This window comes from Peromyscus eremicus, chromosome 12 (genome assembly GCF_949786415.1).
Source record: "Peromyscus eremicus chromosome 12, PerEre_H2_v1, whole genome shotgun sequence".
In the NCBI taxonomy this organism is placed as follows: domain Eukaryota; kingdom Metazoa; phylum Chordata; class Mammalia; order Rodentia; family Cricetidae; genus Peromyscus; species Peromyscus eremicus.
The window spans coordinates 79,782,451-79,797,044 of record NC_081428.1 but is presented as its reverse complement, the minus strand read 5'-3'; the positions used below and the strand labels follow the sequence as shown (position 1 = coordinate 79,797,044).

General features: G+C 52.0%; 1 long non-coding RNA gene across 2 annotated transcripts; it reads left to right on the top strand.

Moving 5' to 3' along the window:
• Positions 1-2,329: 2,329 nt before the first annotated feature.
• LOC131922550 (uncharacterized) lies at positions 2,330-13,999 on the top strand. 2 transcript variants are annotated; one of them, XR_009382308.1, is made up of 7 exons: positions 2,330-2,557; positions 5,579-5,670; positions 7,640-7,697; positions 10,323-10,460; positions 11,039-11,127; positions 12,818-12,921; positions 13,519-13,999. It is a non-coding gene; the product is annotated as an uncharacterized LOC131922550 (long non-coding RNA). The 2 variants fall into 2 exon arrangements; XR_009382309.1 differs by having other exon boundaries at positions 10,039-10,460.
• Positions 14,000-14,594: the final 595 nt, after the last annotated feature.

Here is a 14,594-nt window from a genome sequence, read left to right as displayed (position 1 = left end):
GTCCCGCAGCCCCCGCCTTGTCTGCTGGGTCGCCCACATTTCCTCGCCTTCCAGAGGTGCGAAACCCCGAGGGTCTCGTTTCTCTGCTGGGAGTGGAGGCTATTCCCACAAAAACCCACGGCCGAACTGCGGCTTTCGGGTGTCGGTGCTGAGCCCAGCTGCCAGCAGTTCCCTCCACGAAGGCTGCGGAGCCGGCTGGAGCCCAGAGCCTCCTTGGACGGGTGCTCAGCCCGTGGCCCCCACACGGTGGGGCTCCCCGATAGCGCGCGGGACCCCGACGCCGCTCACCTTCCAGCGCCCAGCAGCCGGCGGACAGCAGCAGCGGCAGCAGCAGCCGAGCGAGCAGCGGCAGAAGCCCCGGCGGCGGGCGGGCTCGGGCCATAGCCCGGGGCGCTCGGGGGGCCGAGCCGGGCCGCGCCGGCGGGGCTGGGGGCGCCCGAGGAGAAGGCTCGCGCACAGTCCAAGAGATCCCGGCAGGGAGGGGGCGCAAAGCAGACGGGCGGCTCCGTAACCGAGGTGTCGCCCAACCCGGCGCTCCGGGGAGATGCCGGCAGGTCGGTCCCGCGGGAATCTGGACGGACCGGTCCAGGAGGATCCGGGGCGCTGCGTGACTCGACGCCGGAGGACTCGGGAGGCAGAGGGCGCAGGTGGTCGCGGTTCTCGGGGTACAGTCCACGGCGGGCCGAGCTCGGATCCCGGGCTCCGGGTGCGCGCGCCGTCCGAGGTAGGAGCCGGGATCTGGCTGCGCCGCTCACGTACTCACTTCTGCTGGTCCTCGCGTTGGAGCGGCCGCTCTGGGCGAGAGGGGCGGGGCTACCGGCCTGCCCATCAACACTCCGGCCACGCCCCCAGAGGCCGACCGCCCACTCACAGACCGCCCAGCCAGTTGGTTCTGCTGCGAGAGCACTCCGCTGGAGTTCAGTTGGCCGCTCTTCCACCGAGCCCACCCTCGGTGTCTTGGGGCCTGGAGCAGGAGGAGCTAAGGAAAAGATGAATTAGATTGGGCGGAGCCACGCTGTCCGTCAGCGGGATCATCCCGCCCCTTTTCTTCCATTGGCGATTAGTAACCAGCTCGAGTCCTAGGAGGTGATAGCCAGATAGAACGAGCTGGGGGCGCCCCCCTGTGGCTAGCAGACCCCTGGGACTCTGTCAAGCGGCTTTTTTTCTCCCAGGCACGTCCAGACTCAGCATAGGCCTTAGCAAGTAGGGAAAGAGCTGGGGGTGGGGTTTACCTACACCCGCAGAGCCCGCTCCCAGGGCTTCTCAAGGGTTTATTTATTCGTGCACTCAGATGTGATAATTTGTTCAATAAATACTTTTGGACACCCACAATGTGTCAAAGAATGGCTAGGGCAGAGAAGTTTGTGTTATCCTGGAGCCATGTGAGCGGTGGAGGTAGGTTTAAAGCTCACAGCGAGGGGTAACAAGCATTCCTGCAGAGAAAGAACCTAGATTTTCGAAGCTAGCATTAGGTCTAAGGAAACGGCACCCGAGTGACAATATGAAAGATAAGTAATAAGCGTTATTTCCAGGCAGAGAACACGCACTTTGTATTAAGACTTAGAATCGAAGAATCTCAAAGTTCAGAATAGCTTGGGTGTGGAGTCAGAGATGAGAGGTGGAAAGAGGCTGTGAAGTAGGTGTGGAGGGGCCCGGGGAATATTTTTTTTTGGACTCCTGATATAGCCTTCCTCAGAGCTAGTTTGAAGCAGGGGGGCCTTGCCCTATCTGATTGGCATGGCTGACCTGAGAAGGATGAGCAGGCAGGAACAAGGGTGGCTAGTGAATGGGCTTTGTTGTGGTCAGGATGGTGGCTTAGACTAGGGTGATAGCTCTGAGGATGAGCCAACAAGGACAAGTCTGAAGTGTATTTAGGGGGTAGAGTTTGGCAGACTTTGTGACTAGGTGGTTGAGAGAGGTTCAGTAGTCAGGAACATCAAAGGGGACCTCCAGGTTCCCGCAATGGACTTCCGCCGGTTCATTTCTTAGAGCATTTACAAGGTGCAATAAACACCCTAAACAATAGCTCACACTTATTCAAGGTAGGTGTTATTATAGCCTCATTTCACAGACAAAACTGAAGAAAGAAAAAAGACAGAGACAAACTGATGTGTAACAAGACTTGGCAGCTTGCCCCAAGTCATACAGCTAACAAGAGGTAGGAGCTGAACTCAGGGCTGCGAAGACACCCGTTTCACTTCATCAAAGAACTCAGGAGCACCAATGTGTGTTCAGAACAGAACCTTGAGCTGTCCTTCCCCACCTCTGACATAAGGACTCAGAATTTCTGCAGTGTGGAGCCCAAAATTCTGTACTGTAACAAACGGGTGGTTCTGATATGCACTGAATTCTGAAGTCATGACCACCATGCATCCCTCGCTATCCTAAGTGGGTAACCATCACCCCACGGTTCCTCAGAGCCTTCCTTACCTACCCTCTGGTTTCTGGGCCAAAGAATTAGAGTTAGGTTCAAGATGGCCTCAGACACATGATGAACAGACTTGTTCCCCTGACCACGAAGCACCCCAAGACTCCAGCTCAGGAAAAGCCCAGCAAGGTGGGTGAGGTCATGAATCTAGAGCCTGAGGATATTGCTTTGAAAAAGCTTTGTCTCCCTGGGCAGGGATTGAGGTGTGGGGGTGTGTGGAGCTGGGGTTGGGGTGGGCACTAAATGCCTTATTCAAAGACCTGATCCATTCTTAAGTTCTAAAAGCTTCCAGAAACCTCTAGCAAAGCTCTAGTCCACAGAAGGGATCTTGGAAACCATCTTATCCAGCTCTCAATTGTGGGGCTGGAGATCCTGAGGTGGAGAGAGGGGACTGCTTGCTCTATAGCCCTCTCTGTCCTGGAAAGCTGGTTGGTGTTGACCAGGGTGACTTTTCAGCAGGTGGCCTAGGGGCAGCACATCCCAATTAAAGACTTGCTTATTGAAAGGCAGAGTAGCGAGGTTGGCACTCCTGTTTACTCAGCATCTGTGCCAGACGAGGCCTCACCCTGGACAAACAGCCCACCAGGCGGCAGGCACCAAGCTCCTTTGTTCCTGGGTCTGATAGCAGAGGCAGTGGTGGCGGTAATGGGGGCCTGTCCCCACCGGATGCTGGCACCATGGTTCCCACGGGAATGCTTCCTGACCTAGATGTTGACAGACTGGACAGCACCGAAGTTCTGGCTACAGTAGTCGGTGGCGACAAAGGGGACAGGAGATGGGGGCAGGTAGGCACACTGGAACTGAAAGCCAAATGCGTAGAAGGCCCAAACTTCCTCATCTTCCCAGCCGAGACACCAAGGAACCCAGGGAATAGGCTCTGGCCTTGGACTTTGAAATGGAGGGAAAACAGCGAGGCTATGGTAAAAACTTATCTTTGACCACATCACCGTTTGCCTGTTTGATTTTAGGAGGAAGCTTGATGCTCAGAAGGGTCCAAGTCCAAACTGGCAGGCCCATACAGCTGTGGGTCTGTAAAATGCTGGACCACCTGAGCCCCAGTATCCACGTGAACAGGAGTGAGTGAAGATCTGAGGAACCAAAATAAGTGGACACCCTGATAAGGAATGTCTAGCTCCCAAATCCTCTCTGCAAACACCGTGGGTTCTGAGACAACCGAGGAATGTGTGAGGTGGTTAACAACTCTGGGTTTCTTTTCAGGAGATAAAGCTTCTGCCCCTGACTTGAGCTAGCGCATGTGTAAGGACAAAACAGAGAAAGAGAACTTGGGGCAGGAAGCGGAGGCCGCACCCGTTTGATAAATGCTTTGAACGAGGCTTTCTGTTGTAGACTAGGGTGGAGGCAAGGGGACCAGTGGAGACACTAGTGGCTGGGGTTGTGCCATAGTGGCCCAAACAATAAGGTAGAGAGGAACCTTCTTTAGAGAGAAGGGAAAGAAAGGACTTGGAGATGAGCGGGCCTAGTATAGGAAGAGGAGCGGAAAGGACATCATGATGGGGGCGGGATGGAGGGTTTTGTTCTGTATGTACTAGCTGAACTTGGAGAGGCCTGTGAGGAGGGGAGTGGAGATGTGGCCACCCATATGTGCCCATTCATCCTCTTCTACTGACTGCTACCTGCCCTCTGAACAGGCGACTCTGCTCTCCCTGGCATTTGGAAGTCCCACGTCAGGATTTTGCACGGACCGTTCCCTCTGCCTGGTGCTCTTCCTCCACTCTTCACTGGGGTACTTCCATCTTAGTGTTTGGATATCAGCTTAAATGTCACCTGTCTGGTCCCTGTCTCCCTCCTTCCTCTCCACACCATCACTGTCTAGCCATGGCATGACTGACACTGGCTAAGACTACATTATTAACCATCAGTTTACACGTATATCGTCTCCTCTGACAGAACATGAATCTCCCGTTGGGTAAGGACTTTTCTTATTTGCCACTGATCTCCAATATAAAGACCAGTGTTCTGTATGAAGTGCGTACTCACTAACAGCTTACTCAATGATTAAGTATGTATGCAAGCACCAGGTACTTTTAGCCACTTCCTTGACCTGAACTGGAGGCAGACATTATTAATCAATCCGAGACTCTTTTATCCATGTGATGTTCCATACAGCCATTGCCAGCCTGCAGAGAACTGGCACACAGAGTTATAACCATCTGCTATTCCTACTTGCTACTTACACAGCCTTGTGTGAGTCTTTTGAAAGCTCTTTGAGCCTCACTAGTATCCATCAAATGTCTCATACAAGATGTGGAGATAACCTTTTCCCCTCTCCCTTATTCCTGGGATCCCAAGTTGGATATTACTGTGCTGACAAGCATTATATCCAAGAGGGCAGGCGGGCTCAGGTCCAGTTATCCTCTTGAGTCACACCCACTCCTGGACTTTTCTGCTTTCCTGTTTTATTATCAGTCCCCCAAAGGAAAGGCTGAAGGGACCTTTGATATCTAGTTCAAAAATCCCCTTAGTGTCAGATAAGGAAATGGACCTCAGAGAAAGGAAGTCAATGGAGCCACTAGGCGACCGACCGCATCTGGCACTTAACTGAGCTGCACATCAGGGGCCAGTCGATCAACTCTTCCTTGATAACATGGATATGACGAGGAGGCTGCAGTTCCTTATACCCAAGCACAGTCTCCAAGCCCTAAGAGGCAAACAGCCTGGCTTCCCTGAAGGCTCTGAGCACTTGGCCCTAGACATCCATTCACGGGAGGTGAGAGGAGCAGGCTCTCCCTTGCAGTCGCTTTTGGGAATTGCCCTGGGCCGCTTGGGCCACTGAGAAGCTTTTGGCTATTCCAAAGCCTGTTAGTGACTCTTGGCAGCTTCTCACCTTTCTCTCCTTCCCACTCAGCCTGGCTGACCCTCACCGTTCTCTTGAAGTTATTCTGCGGTGTTCCCTTCTAGAGCAAGAGCTCAGTGTGGGCTTCCCTTGAGGGAAGGGAAGGGAGGAAACGGTGGAGTATTGGCAAAACCTCCCTGTGCTCTTGGATAGAGGATCTTCAGACGTCGTCCCTAGAGCGGAGCACTTTGGGAGCCTTTGAGCTGGCCGGCCTGTGCAGTGTGTTTGCAAGTGGTCTCTTCATGCAGAGAGGTCCATGGTTTTTTTTTTGTTTTTGTTTTTTTTTTTTTTTCTAGGAGCTATTTGAAGAAACATTGATGTCTGAAGGAACAAAAAGGCAGATCCTTGTTCAGGAGGGCAGGGAGAACCCAGAGGGACTGACTCCAAGGTACTAATTAAGGACCAATACCCATAGCCATCAGAGAAAGTCAAGAACTGGAGAAGACTTGGGCTTTTGTGTTTCATTAGGAAGGATGGAGTAACAGGGGCCAGGGGGAGACTTTAGGAAGACAGATTGCAACATGCTGTTTAACGTGCAATCAGTTTATTGACCAGTTATCACAAGCCCGGCACAGAAATGCAACTGTGAACAAAGGAGTTTATGTGAGGGGAGCCAGCAGGAGTGTTGGCCTTACGGGATAGGCTTAGGACACCACAGGAAAGAGGCATAGACGTGGCACAGGATCCAGGTGTCAAAGACAGCTCCAGGTAAGGTCCATGGAAGCCTCCTCCGGAAGGAGGCAGTGTGCAGAAACCCGAATGAGGCTGGGGAAGCGGAGGATGTGGTCAGGAAGGAGAGCAAGGGCATGGGCTCTGAAGCAGGGCACTCAGACCCAGAAGCACACTGGGGTCACCTGGCAGCTTCCAAAAGGAAGAATGCTCATCCACAGAGGTTCCGCTCTGAGGCAGGGTCGGTGCATGGGTGCATTTCTAAAGCTGCCCACTCGTCCTGACGTTGGGGGCAGAGCAGGGGGAGAACAATGGGTTTATGGCTGGGAAGATGACCCCAGTAAAGTGCCTGCCGCGCAGGAATGGAGACCTGAGTTCGGATCCCCAGCACCCAGGTAAAATGCTCTGTGCCAAGGCAAGTGCTCAGGATCCCAGCAATGAGGAGTGGAGACAGGAGAATCCCTGGGAGTTGCTGGCCAGCCAGTCTAGCCAACTGGTGAGCTCTAGGTTCAGTGAGAGAATCTACCTAAAAAATCCAAGGGGAGACAATGTCGACATCTGGTCTACACACACACACACACACACACACACACACACACACACACACACACTCGTGCATACAAAATAAAAATCAAAAGACAAGTACTGATCGTAGAAATACAAGTTGTAAGGTAGGAGGTGTGGCTCAGAAGGTGATAGCAGTCAGCAGTGTATCCCCTGAATTAGGGATGTGCAGTTCAGAGGAGGGACACAGGAAACCATGACACACAGGTTTCAAGGCCTCAAGCAGAGGCCTATGCTGGCCCGTGGCTTTGTAAAATAATGCTTATAAAAGGATTTTCAGTTTGTGTTTCCTCTCCCTGTCTCCCCTCAGTGCTGCTGTAGGAGTGAGGAGTCCCTGACTCCTTACAAATGTTCCCTCAGGCCTGTCAGGGCTAATGAGGCTTTCTAGGTCTCCTGGTCCAGCTTCTTGCCAAAGGAAGTCGCCTGGTGGCTGTGGGTAGGGTGATGCTGCAAGCCTGTGCCAGCCAAGCCGCCCCGTGTCTCTGGAAGCTCAGGTCCTCTGCACCAGCCTCAGGTGGGGAGCGCTCATCTGGAGTACCTGCTCCTTCTCCCCATGGGCCCCATTCTCCGGCACCTGCTCAAGCACTAGTCTGGTTAATTCCAGTAGGGGCTTCTTTCCCGGCACAGACAAAAATGACATGGGTCCTCCACTGTGTCCAGTTCGAACAGCAGAAGTGAGATGCTTCGTCCCCCACACCCCCTCCCGCCCACCCAGCTGCCACTCTAAGGCTAAGCTGGACAGCCTTCTCCTGCTCACCTGCCTCTCCCCAGGCCTGTGGGGGGACTACAGCTGCCGTTCACTGAACCACACTGCACCTCAGCCACCAGCTGGCAGGAAATGGAAGGTTCAGAGATAGGTAGGTGGGGAACTTGGCCCTGCCTCTGATGACCAGGCCCTTTCATCTCCTTAATTCTCCATTTCCCGTGTATAAGACAGTGACCCCCACTTTGGGACACAGATGTAAGGATTACAGGAGAGATTAAAGCCTGTGGTAGCTAGAGTACTTAGATAGTGCCATTTACTGCTTATTTACACTGGCTACTATTAATTAACGCTACACACTCTTCCCACTTGTGCTGAGTGTTCTAACGTTTTAAGCTTTTATTCCTTTTTATCAAATAAGTAAGAAGACCTAGGTGTGGTGGCTCATGCCTGTAATCCCAGCATTCCAGGAGGCTGAGGTAAGAGGACCATTGTGAGCTTAAGGCTAGCCCAGACTACAGAGTAAGTTCTAGGGCAATCTGGACTAGAATAAGGCACTACCTGAAATTTTAATTAATTAGTTGAAGGGGGGTGTAGACTATAGCGTTAAGGGATCTGTGACCTCCCCACACGCAGGCAGACCTTAATTAGATCTGAGGGCCACCTAGTGGCCACTGTCGGACCATCCACCTCTACCCCTGGTTAGGTAACAGACTAACTTCTTAGCTGACAGACAGGCTAGCCCTCCAGGGAGCATCCAGACAAAGCACAGGGAATGCAAGAACGTACTTTCCCTGAACACATTGTGTAGATTATGTTCCCAAGAACTGACACAGTGGGGCTGATGAGACAGGGCCGCAGCCATGGGAGAGAGTTTTAATAGATGATGACTCGGTTCCCCTCTGAGCCCCCAAAAGGTGAGCATGTATGCTAATATGCTTGGAGAAGATGGAGTGAGGGAAGAGGCTGGAAGAAGCCCCTTTCCTCCTTCTGTGGGGCTACCGCCATGAGCAAGGATGGTACGGTCTGTTTTCATGTAGCTGCTGACACCATCAACCTATTAGAATACAATAATGACTGCTGTGCTGGAAAACAAGGGGAGTTTTACAAAGGGCGGCCAGGTGAGGTGACACTGAGGACATACTGTGGATGCTGAACCGTCAGGAATGACTGACGTGGGCAAGGCAGGTGGCAAGAGTAGGTAGGACAGGAAGAGGAGCGAGTCACCCTGACGCACAAGCATGAATGGCAGGCTGTTCCAGGATCCCAAGGCTGGACGTGTTCTGATCTCCCTGGGCCCCAACTGTGGTCCCCAGGCTCTGTCCCCAGTCCTTCGAGTTTCATACCACACAGTACCCTCGGGGAAAACAGCTACCCACACGGCTCTTTCCCATGCTCCTGACCGCACACCCCCCCTGGTTCCTGGGCATCTCCATTTGGGTACCCTTCAGGTACCTCAGACCAAGCAGGTGCAAATGATAGCCATCTCCACCATACCCCACCCCACATTCTCTTCTCCAGGATCCTGTGGCATGGTGAGACACAACTCTAACACAGTGCCCCAAACGGATGGTGCGGAGCCCCTTCGTCCTTCCTATTCGTTCTCAAGCAGGACAGAGTTTAGCTCCACACATCCTCTTCTTCCTTGCCTGGCATCTGGCTATCTGTGTCCTGCCACCATAGCGATATGATACTACATATCGGTGTAGTTCAGCCCTTTTCTTCATGTTGGATTGCAATTGCCTTTTAGCGGGTTCCTACATGCTTAGCTGCTGTTAAGTCAGTGTTTGTGACTCAATCGGTCACCTTTTTGTTGCTGTGAGAAGATGCCACGCTCGAGGCAACTTAGAGAAGAAAGAGTTTATCTGGGCTTGTGGTTCCAGAGGGATAAGGACCTTCATGGCAGAGATGCGTGGTAGCAGGAACAGGAAGCTGAAAGCTCACATCTTGAACCCTTAGCATGAAGCAGAAAGAGAACTGGCAGTGGGTGGGGCTTATTTCTCTGAGTCTACCCCCATGACACACTTCCTCCAGCTAAACCTTCCCGAACAGGAGCACCAACTGCAGACCAAGTATTCAAATGCCTAAGACTGTGGGGGATCATTTCTCATTCAAACCACCACCACCATCAAATGAACTGTCCCGACAAGCCACCTACCTCTTGTTGGGTGGGCAGTAAATACAGCGATGTGGGCTCAGCCAGGAGTGGTGACATAGGCCTGTCGCCCCAACACCTGGTTGGCTAGGGCAGCAGGATTGCCTTGAGTCTGAGACCTGCCAGGACTGGACAGTGAGTCCTGGGCCAGCCTTGGCTGCATAGCAAGAATCCTGTGTCAACAATCCCCTCAAGCTCCTCAGAAAGGATATGGGATCCACAATCAAGCAAACTGGACTTACATGTCCTCACTCACTATCGATGGGATCTTAAGTCATGCTACCCCCACCCCAAGCCCCAGTTTCCTATCCTGGAGGATGCAGATAATAATAGTACCTGTGGACCACCAGCTGTAAGTACCATGGCTACTGTTTCCATCTGTCCCCAGCTACCTCTCCCCCTCTCAGCTGTCCTTAGTGGCCTGTCCGTCACCAGCTACACAACCACACACTCATAGGCAGCACAGCCCAACCAAAGTTAGCCCATTCCACCATTTGTGTCCCAGTAGGGAACAGCTAGTAATTTGCCCTACTCCACAGCCGTGAGGGTAATGGAGGGGCACATGGGAAGGACCATTGAGTCGCCTCCCTCCCCAGAACTGAAGGGCTTTAATTAGGAGCTGGCCACCTTCTCCAAACACAAGAGAAACCCATTTGTAACTACAGAAAATGAAACAGAAGAAATGAAGATGGCAAAAAGAGAAGACAGTATTGTTTGGATTCTCCGTCCAGTCTGTTTCTGGGCCTAAACCCCTATTGTTAGAAGACTGACGCATCTATATACCTTAAAAAAATTATTGAGCTACTAGAACATGAGGGAGAATCTCAAAAACAGTAAAGTGGTGTCACTGTTCCTGAGAGGGTAATAATGTTGTTATAGAACATACATACAAATGCATATGTATACATATACTCTTTATGTGTGTGCTCCTGCTCCCTCTCTTTCAAAGAGCCTTAAAAGCAAATGGTACAGCTATTACCTGAGACAACGTCAGGAGAGGTCAGATCGCCAAAGGTTGAAGTTTTCTGGGAGCTGATGACCCACAGAGGAGTCTTGGGAGAAATTCTTAGTGGACCTACCCTTCAAAGTAAGAGCCTAGGTTTTGGCCGGGTGGCGGTGGTGGTGGTGGTGGCGGCGGCGGCGGCGGCGGCGGCGGCGGCGGCGGCGGCGGCGGCGCACGCCTTTAATCCCAGCACTCGGCAGGCAGAGGCAGGCAGATCTCTCTGAGTTCAATGCCAGCCTGGTCTACAGAGTGAGACCCAGGACAGGCACCAAAACTACACAGAGAAACCCTGTTTCGAAGAACAAAACAAAACAAGAGCCTAGGTTTCCAAGGCTGCCTCTCTGGGAATCTTTTGTGGATTCATTTCTAAGGACAAGTCTTTGTTCCATGAGCACACTACCTTGGATGGGAGCCACTGAATGCTGACACCCTGAACAGACTCCCACACATCTCCCAGTGTGTCATGTTATTCCCTCTGGAAGTTTTGATGCTGGAAGTCCACCCTGGCTTTCCTCTTCAGGTTGATCAAATAGCCTGATTGTCTTGAACCGGATGGATGGGGCATGTGAGTATGGGTGGGTGTGTAGAAAGGAGTGGGTCAGAGGAAGGCCAGCCATCTCCAGGTTGGTCACTTCCCTTAAGGATCTTTTTTTTTATTCCAGGTGTCACGAGATCTTGGCAATCCCTTGCATAGTGCATACAGGAATTGCTCTCGAGAGAATTGGCAAAGAGCTCTGTTTGGGGGCCTGCAGTGAGTTCTGACTTGAGGAGACACAGAGTAGGGGTGGAACCCTGGGTGGAGGGGTGGTGGTGCTATCTAAAATCATGGCTGGAACTCCACTGTGATGGAGGCAGGCATTTTCAAGGATGGGCTCCTGGGCTGTGGTGAAGGATCAGAAGCCTCTAGCTTCTGTGTCCTGTGCCTGCATCCCCTGGGCTCCATGCCACACCATCAGATCAACATGGACCCCAGGGAAGCATGACTGGACGGGGAATGGAGCTGAATTGCCCCCTTTCTAGCGGACAACTTATATAAATTATCTTTCGAGCCTGACCACTTGAGGCGTCGAAGGAGGTGCTAGTAATAATTATACCGGACCAACTGGCTTGAACTGCAACCACCCGAGGCAAACCCTGTTCAGACTCCTTACTCATTGGTCAGATAAAAGTTCAAGACAAAGGGATGATGCCTAGAAGCAGATGGTTGGTTGAGTCGGCCAACAAGTCTTTCCAAATCCGCCCCCTCCCCTTTTATCCCCTACATCACGCTTTGTGCAGGACGCACTGTTAACAGCGGGCACAGTTTGCCTTGGTAACCTCCATCTAGACCTTGCTTAGGCTGTGGTCACCCGGAACACAGCCCACGCGTGCTTCTCTGTGCCACTGTCCTCCAGGTTGTTTTGTTTTGTTTTGTAACCACAAAGGGCTATTAAGTAGTGTGAAGAATAGGGCTTGTCTACATGATCTGTCAGTATTGAGAGGGCACGGAGCAACAGAAACTGGCATGTTGCTGGCATGAGAGTGAGCTGCGTGACAGACTCAAGGAGCCACAGTATCTGCAGCCCAGAGAGCATGCCTGGGTGGGTACGTGCTACCTAGCAGCATTATCTGTAAGCGAAGACCTGCCAGCAGCCTGCAGGCCCTTACCAGGGTCATGGCTTCAGAAAGCCATCAGCAAGCTGGAGGTGTAGCTGAGAAGTTGAGCAGGTGCCCAGAGCAGCCACAAAATAAAGCTAACAACAGTGACAACACACCGGTCAACTTGTGTCAAGAACAGTTTAGAGAAAAGGGTACGCTCCTGGAGGATTTCTGCTGGGCAGCACTCTCTATAAAAAAAGGTCCAGAAGCATGCTAGGACACAGCAGCAACATTAAACGTGTCCGTAGTAACAAACTAGGTTGGAGCACAGTGGCTGGGGAGACAGGAAACGCATGGCGACCAACAGGAAGTGTACAGCAACTTGGGTTGCCTGGAGTATTTTCTGTTTTTAGCTGGTGGCATGTGTACAGGGCTCGTCTTGGGCTTTTCAGGCAACAGATCTGCTTTCCGACTCCAGCCCTGTACTTGGTTTCAAGTGGCCTTAGACATGTTCACTTGACAATTTCCTTCTCTGTTAGTGGGGTTCTCATAGTACCCACCTCAAGAGTGGCCATGGCACATGCGTGGCTGACCAGGGATTTTCTTTGTTTCCTACCGAAAGTGTGATCTTGGCTCCTTCTGTAATAAACCCTGACAGCAGGGGTACCGGACGTGAAAACAGGACTTGGGGGTGGGTCCATGTCTGCACAGGCAGGCTTGGGGTGAGCTGGTGGCATGTGCCATTTACAAATTCACAAAGACAACCCTATTTCTCCCTGGTACTTCCTGGTACCAGGCTCAGAATGCTCCCCTTCTCTCCCTTTCCTTCACCTCCGGTGTCTACTACCTCTGTCCATTTACAGGACCAGACAGATAGATGCCATTCGTGGTCACTCAGCTGTCGAGAGACGGAAGTGGGATTCTGATCCAGGGATTTCAGGAATAACACACTTCCAAACTAAACCAGGTGTTCATACCCTTAGTCATGTTCCTTTTGGGCATCTTTTTTGTTTGTTTGTTTGTTTCCCGAGATAGGGTCTCACTGTGTAGCTCTGACTATCCTGGAACTCACTATGTAGATAAGGTTGGCCTCGAACTCACAGAGATCCCCCTACCTCCGCCTCCTGAGTAAGTGCTTGGATTAAAGGCGTGTGCAACCACACCCGGCCCATTTAGGAATCTTATAAAAATCACCAAAAACTGTTCTCACCCGAGGGAGCTCTGGCATCTGACCACATGGACATGGCAACTTTCAGAGCTTCCTGGACAGTTAGGTGCCAGGCAGGGGTCCACACCCCCATCCTTGCTGAGGTTGTGGTGGGTACGTGTGCATGAGGGCAGGTGCCTATGGAGTCCTGAAGAGAGCTGGAGTTGTAGGGAGTTGTGAGCCGCCTCATATGAGAACTGCACTTTGATCTTCGACAAGAGCCTATGAGCTCTTAACCTTTGAACCATCCCCGGCCCCCAGCTCTTTTGCTTCATATTTCACTGCATTTTTCAACAAACAGCTTCTAAAAATATCTGACCGTGTAAACATTTATGTCGTCCTTCTCTTTCTACACAGACACTGTTGAAGCATTTCTTCTGCAAAGAGAATGACGGGAAAAAGTCCGCTCCCCTCACGTCAGCCCTCCACCTAGCTCCCGGCAGGCTCACTCAGGTGTACTAGTCCCACTAGGGGCTAGCCAGTGACCGACTGCAAATAGGTAGAAGTGCTTGGATCCCCGGGTCTCAAGGACCCAGAGCCACCACCAGTGCCTTGAGAAATTCACTAGAGGGCGCTACAACACTGCCCTGAGAAAAGCATTCCTCCTGTTTTCCGGCTCACGGCTTTTCTTTTTCTTCTCCCAGCCCCTGCGGCCCCACCTTCAGTTAGCAGGAGTACTGCGGTATTGAGCACCCACTTAGCACAAAGTCGTAGGCTAAGTGCGGACATGCAAGGGTCAGGGCACGGGTATGGTCCACTGGTAAGTTGAAAGGTGGGCTGAGAGTCCAGAGAAGCAGTGCCTCAGGCTCTTTCCTGCTTCCGGGGCCTTACAACACGTATGCACCATATAAATGACATGCGTTCATGCACGAGTGAACAATATACAGTATATTCCTTTTTTTTTTTTTTTTTTTCATAGCTGTCCGGACAAGAAGCGTTTTAAGCGGGGAGAGGCTTCATTTTGGCTCACTATCTGAGTAGCACAGTCAGTGATGGCAGGGGAGGTATGGTAGTGGGAGAGTGAGGCACCCGGTCGCCTCACATCTGCAGTCAGGAAGCAGAGGGAGATGCTTCCTCCTTTCCCCTTTATATTTGGTCTGGGACCGCAGTCCATCTGATGGTGCCAGCCACATTCAGGGTAAGCCTTCCTCCCTCCTCAATTAAACCTCCCTAGAAACACTCTCACAGACCTCAAAATGTGTCTCCTAGGCGATTCCAAGTCCAATCAAGCTTGCTCCATTAACCAGCACGCGCACACCCTGTGCATAGGCCGCATTCCCAACACCCCACAGAACAGACCCGGAGGAGAATGTGGAACCAGTAGCGCCGAGTTTACAACTTGAGAGAGCAACTCTCAGGGCCCCAGACAATCCATGGAGCATTAGGATCACTGTAAAAGAGCCCCCATTAAAATGCACACATGCTAACCACAT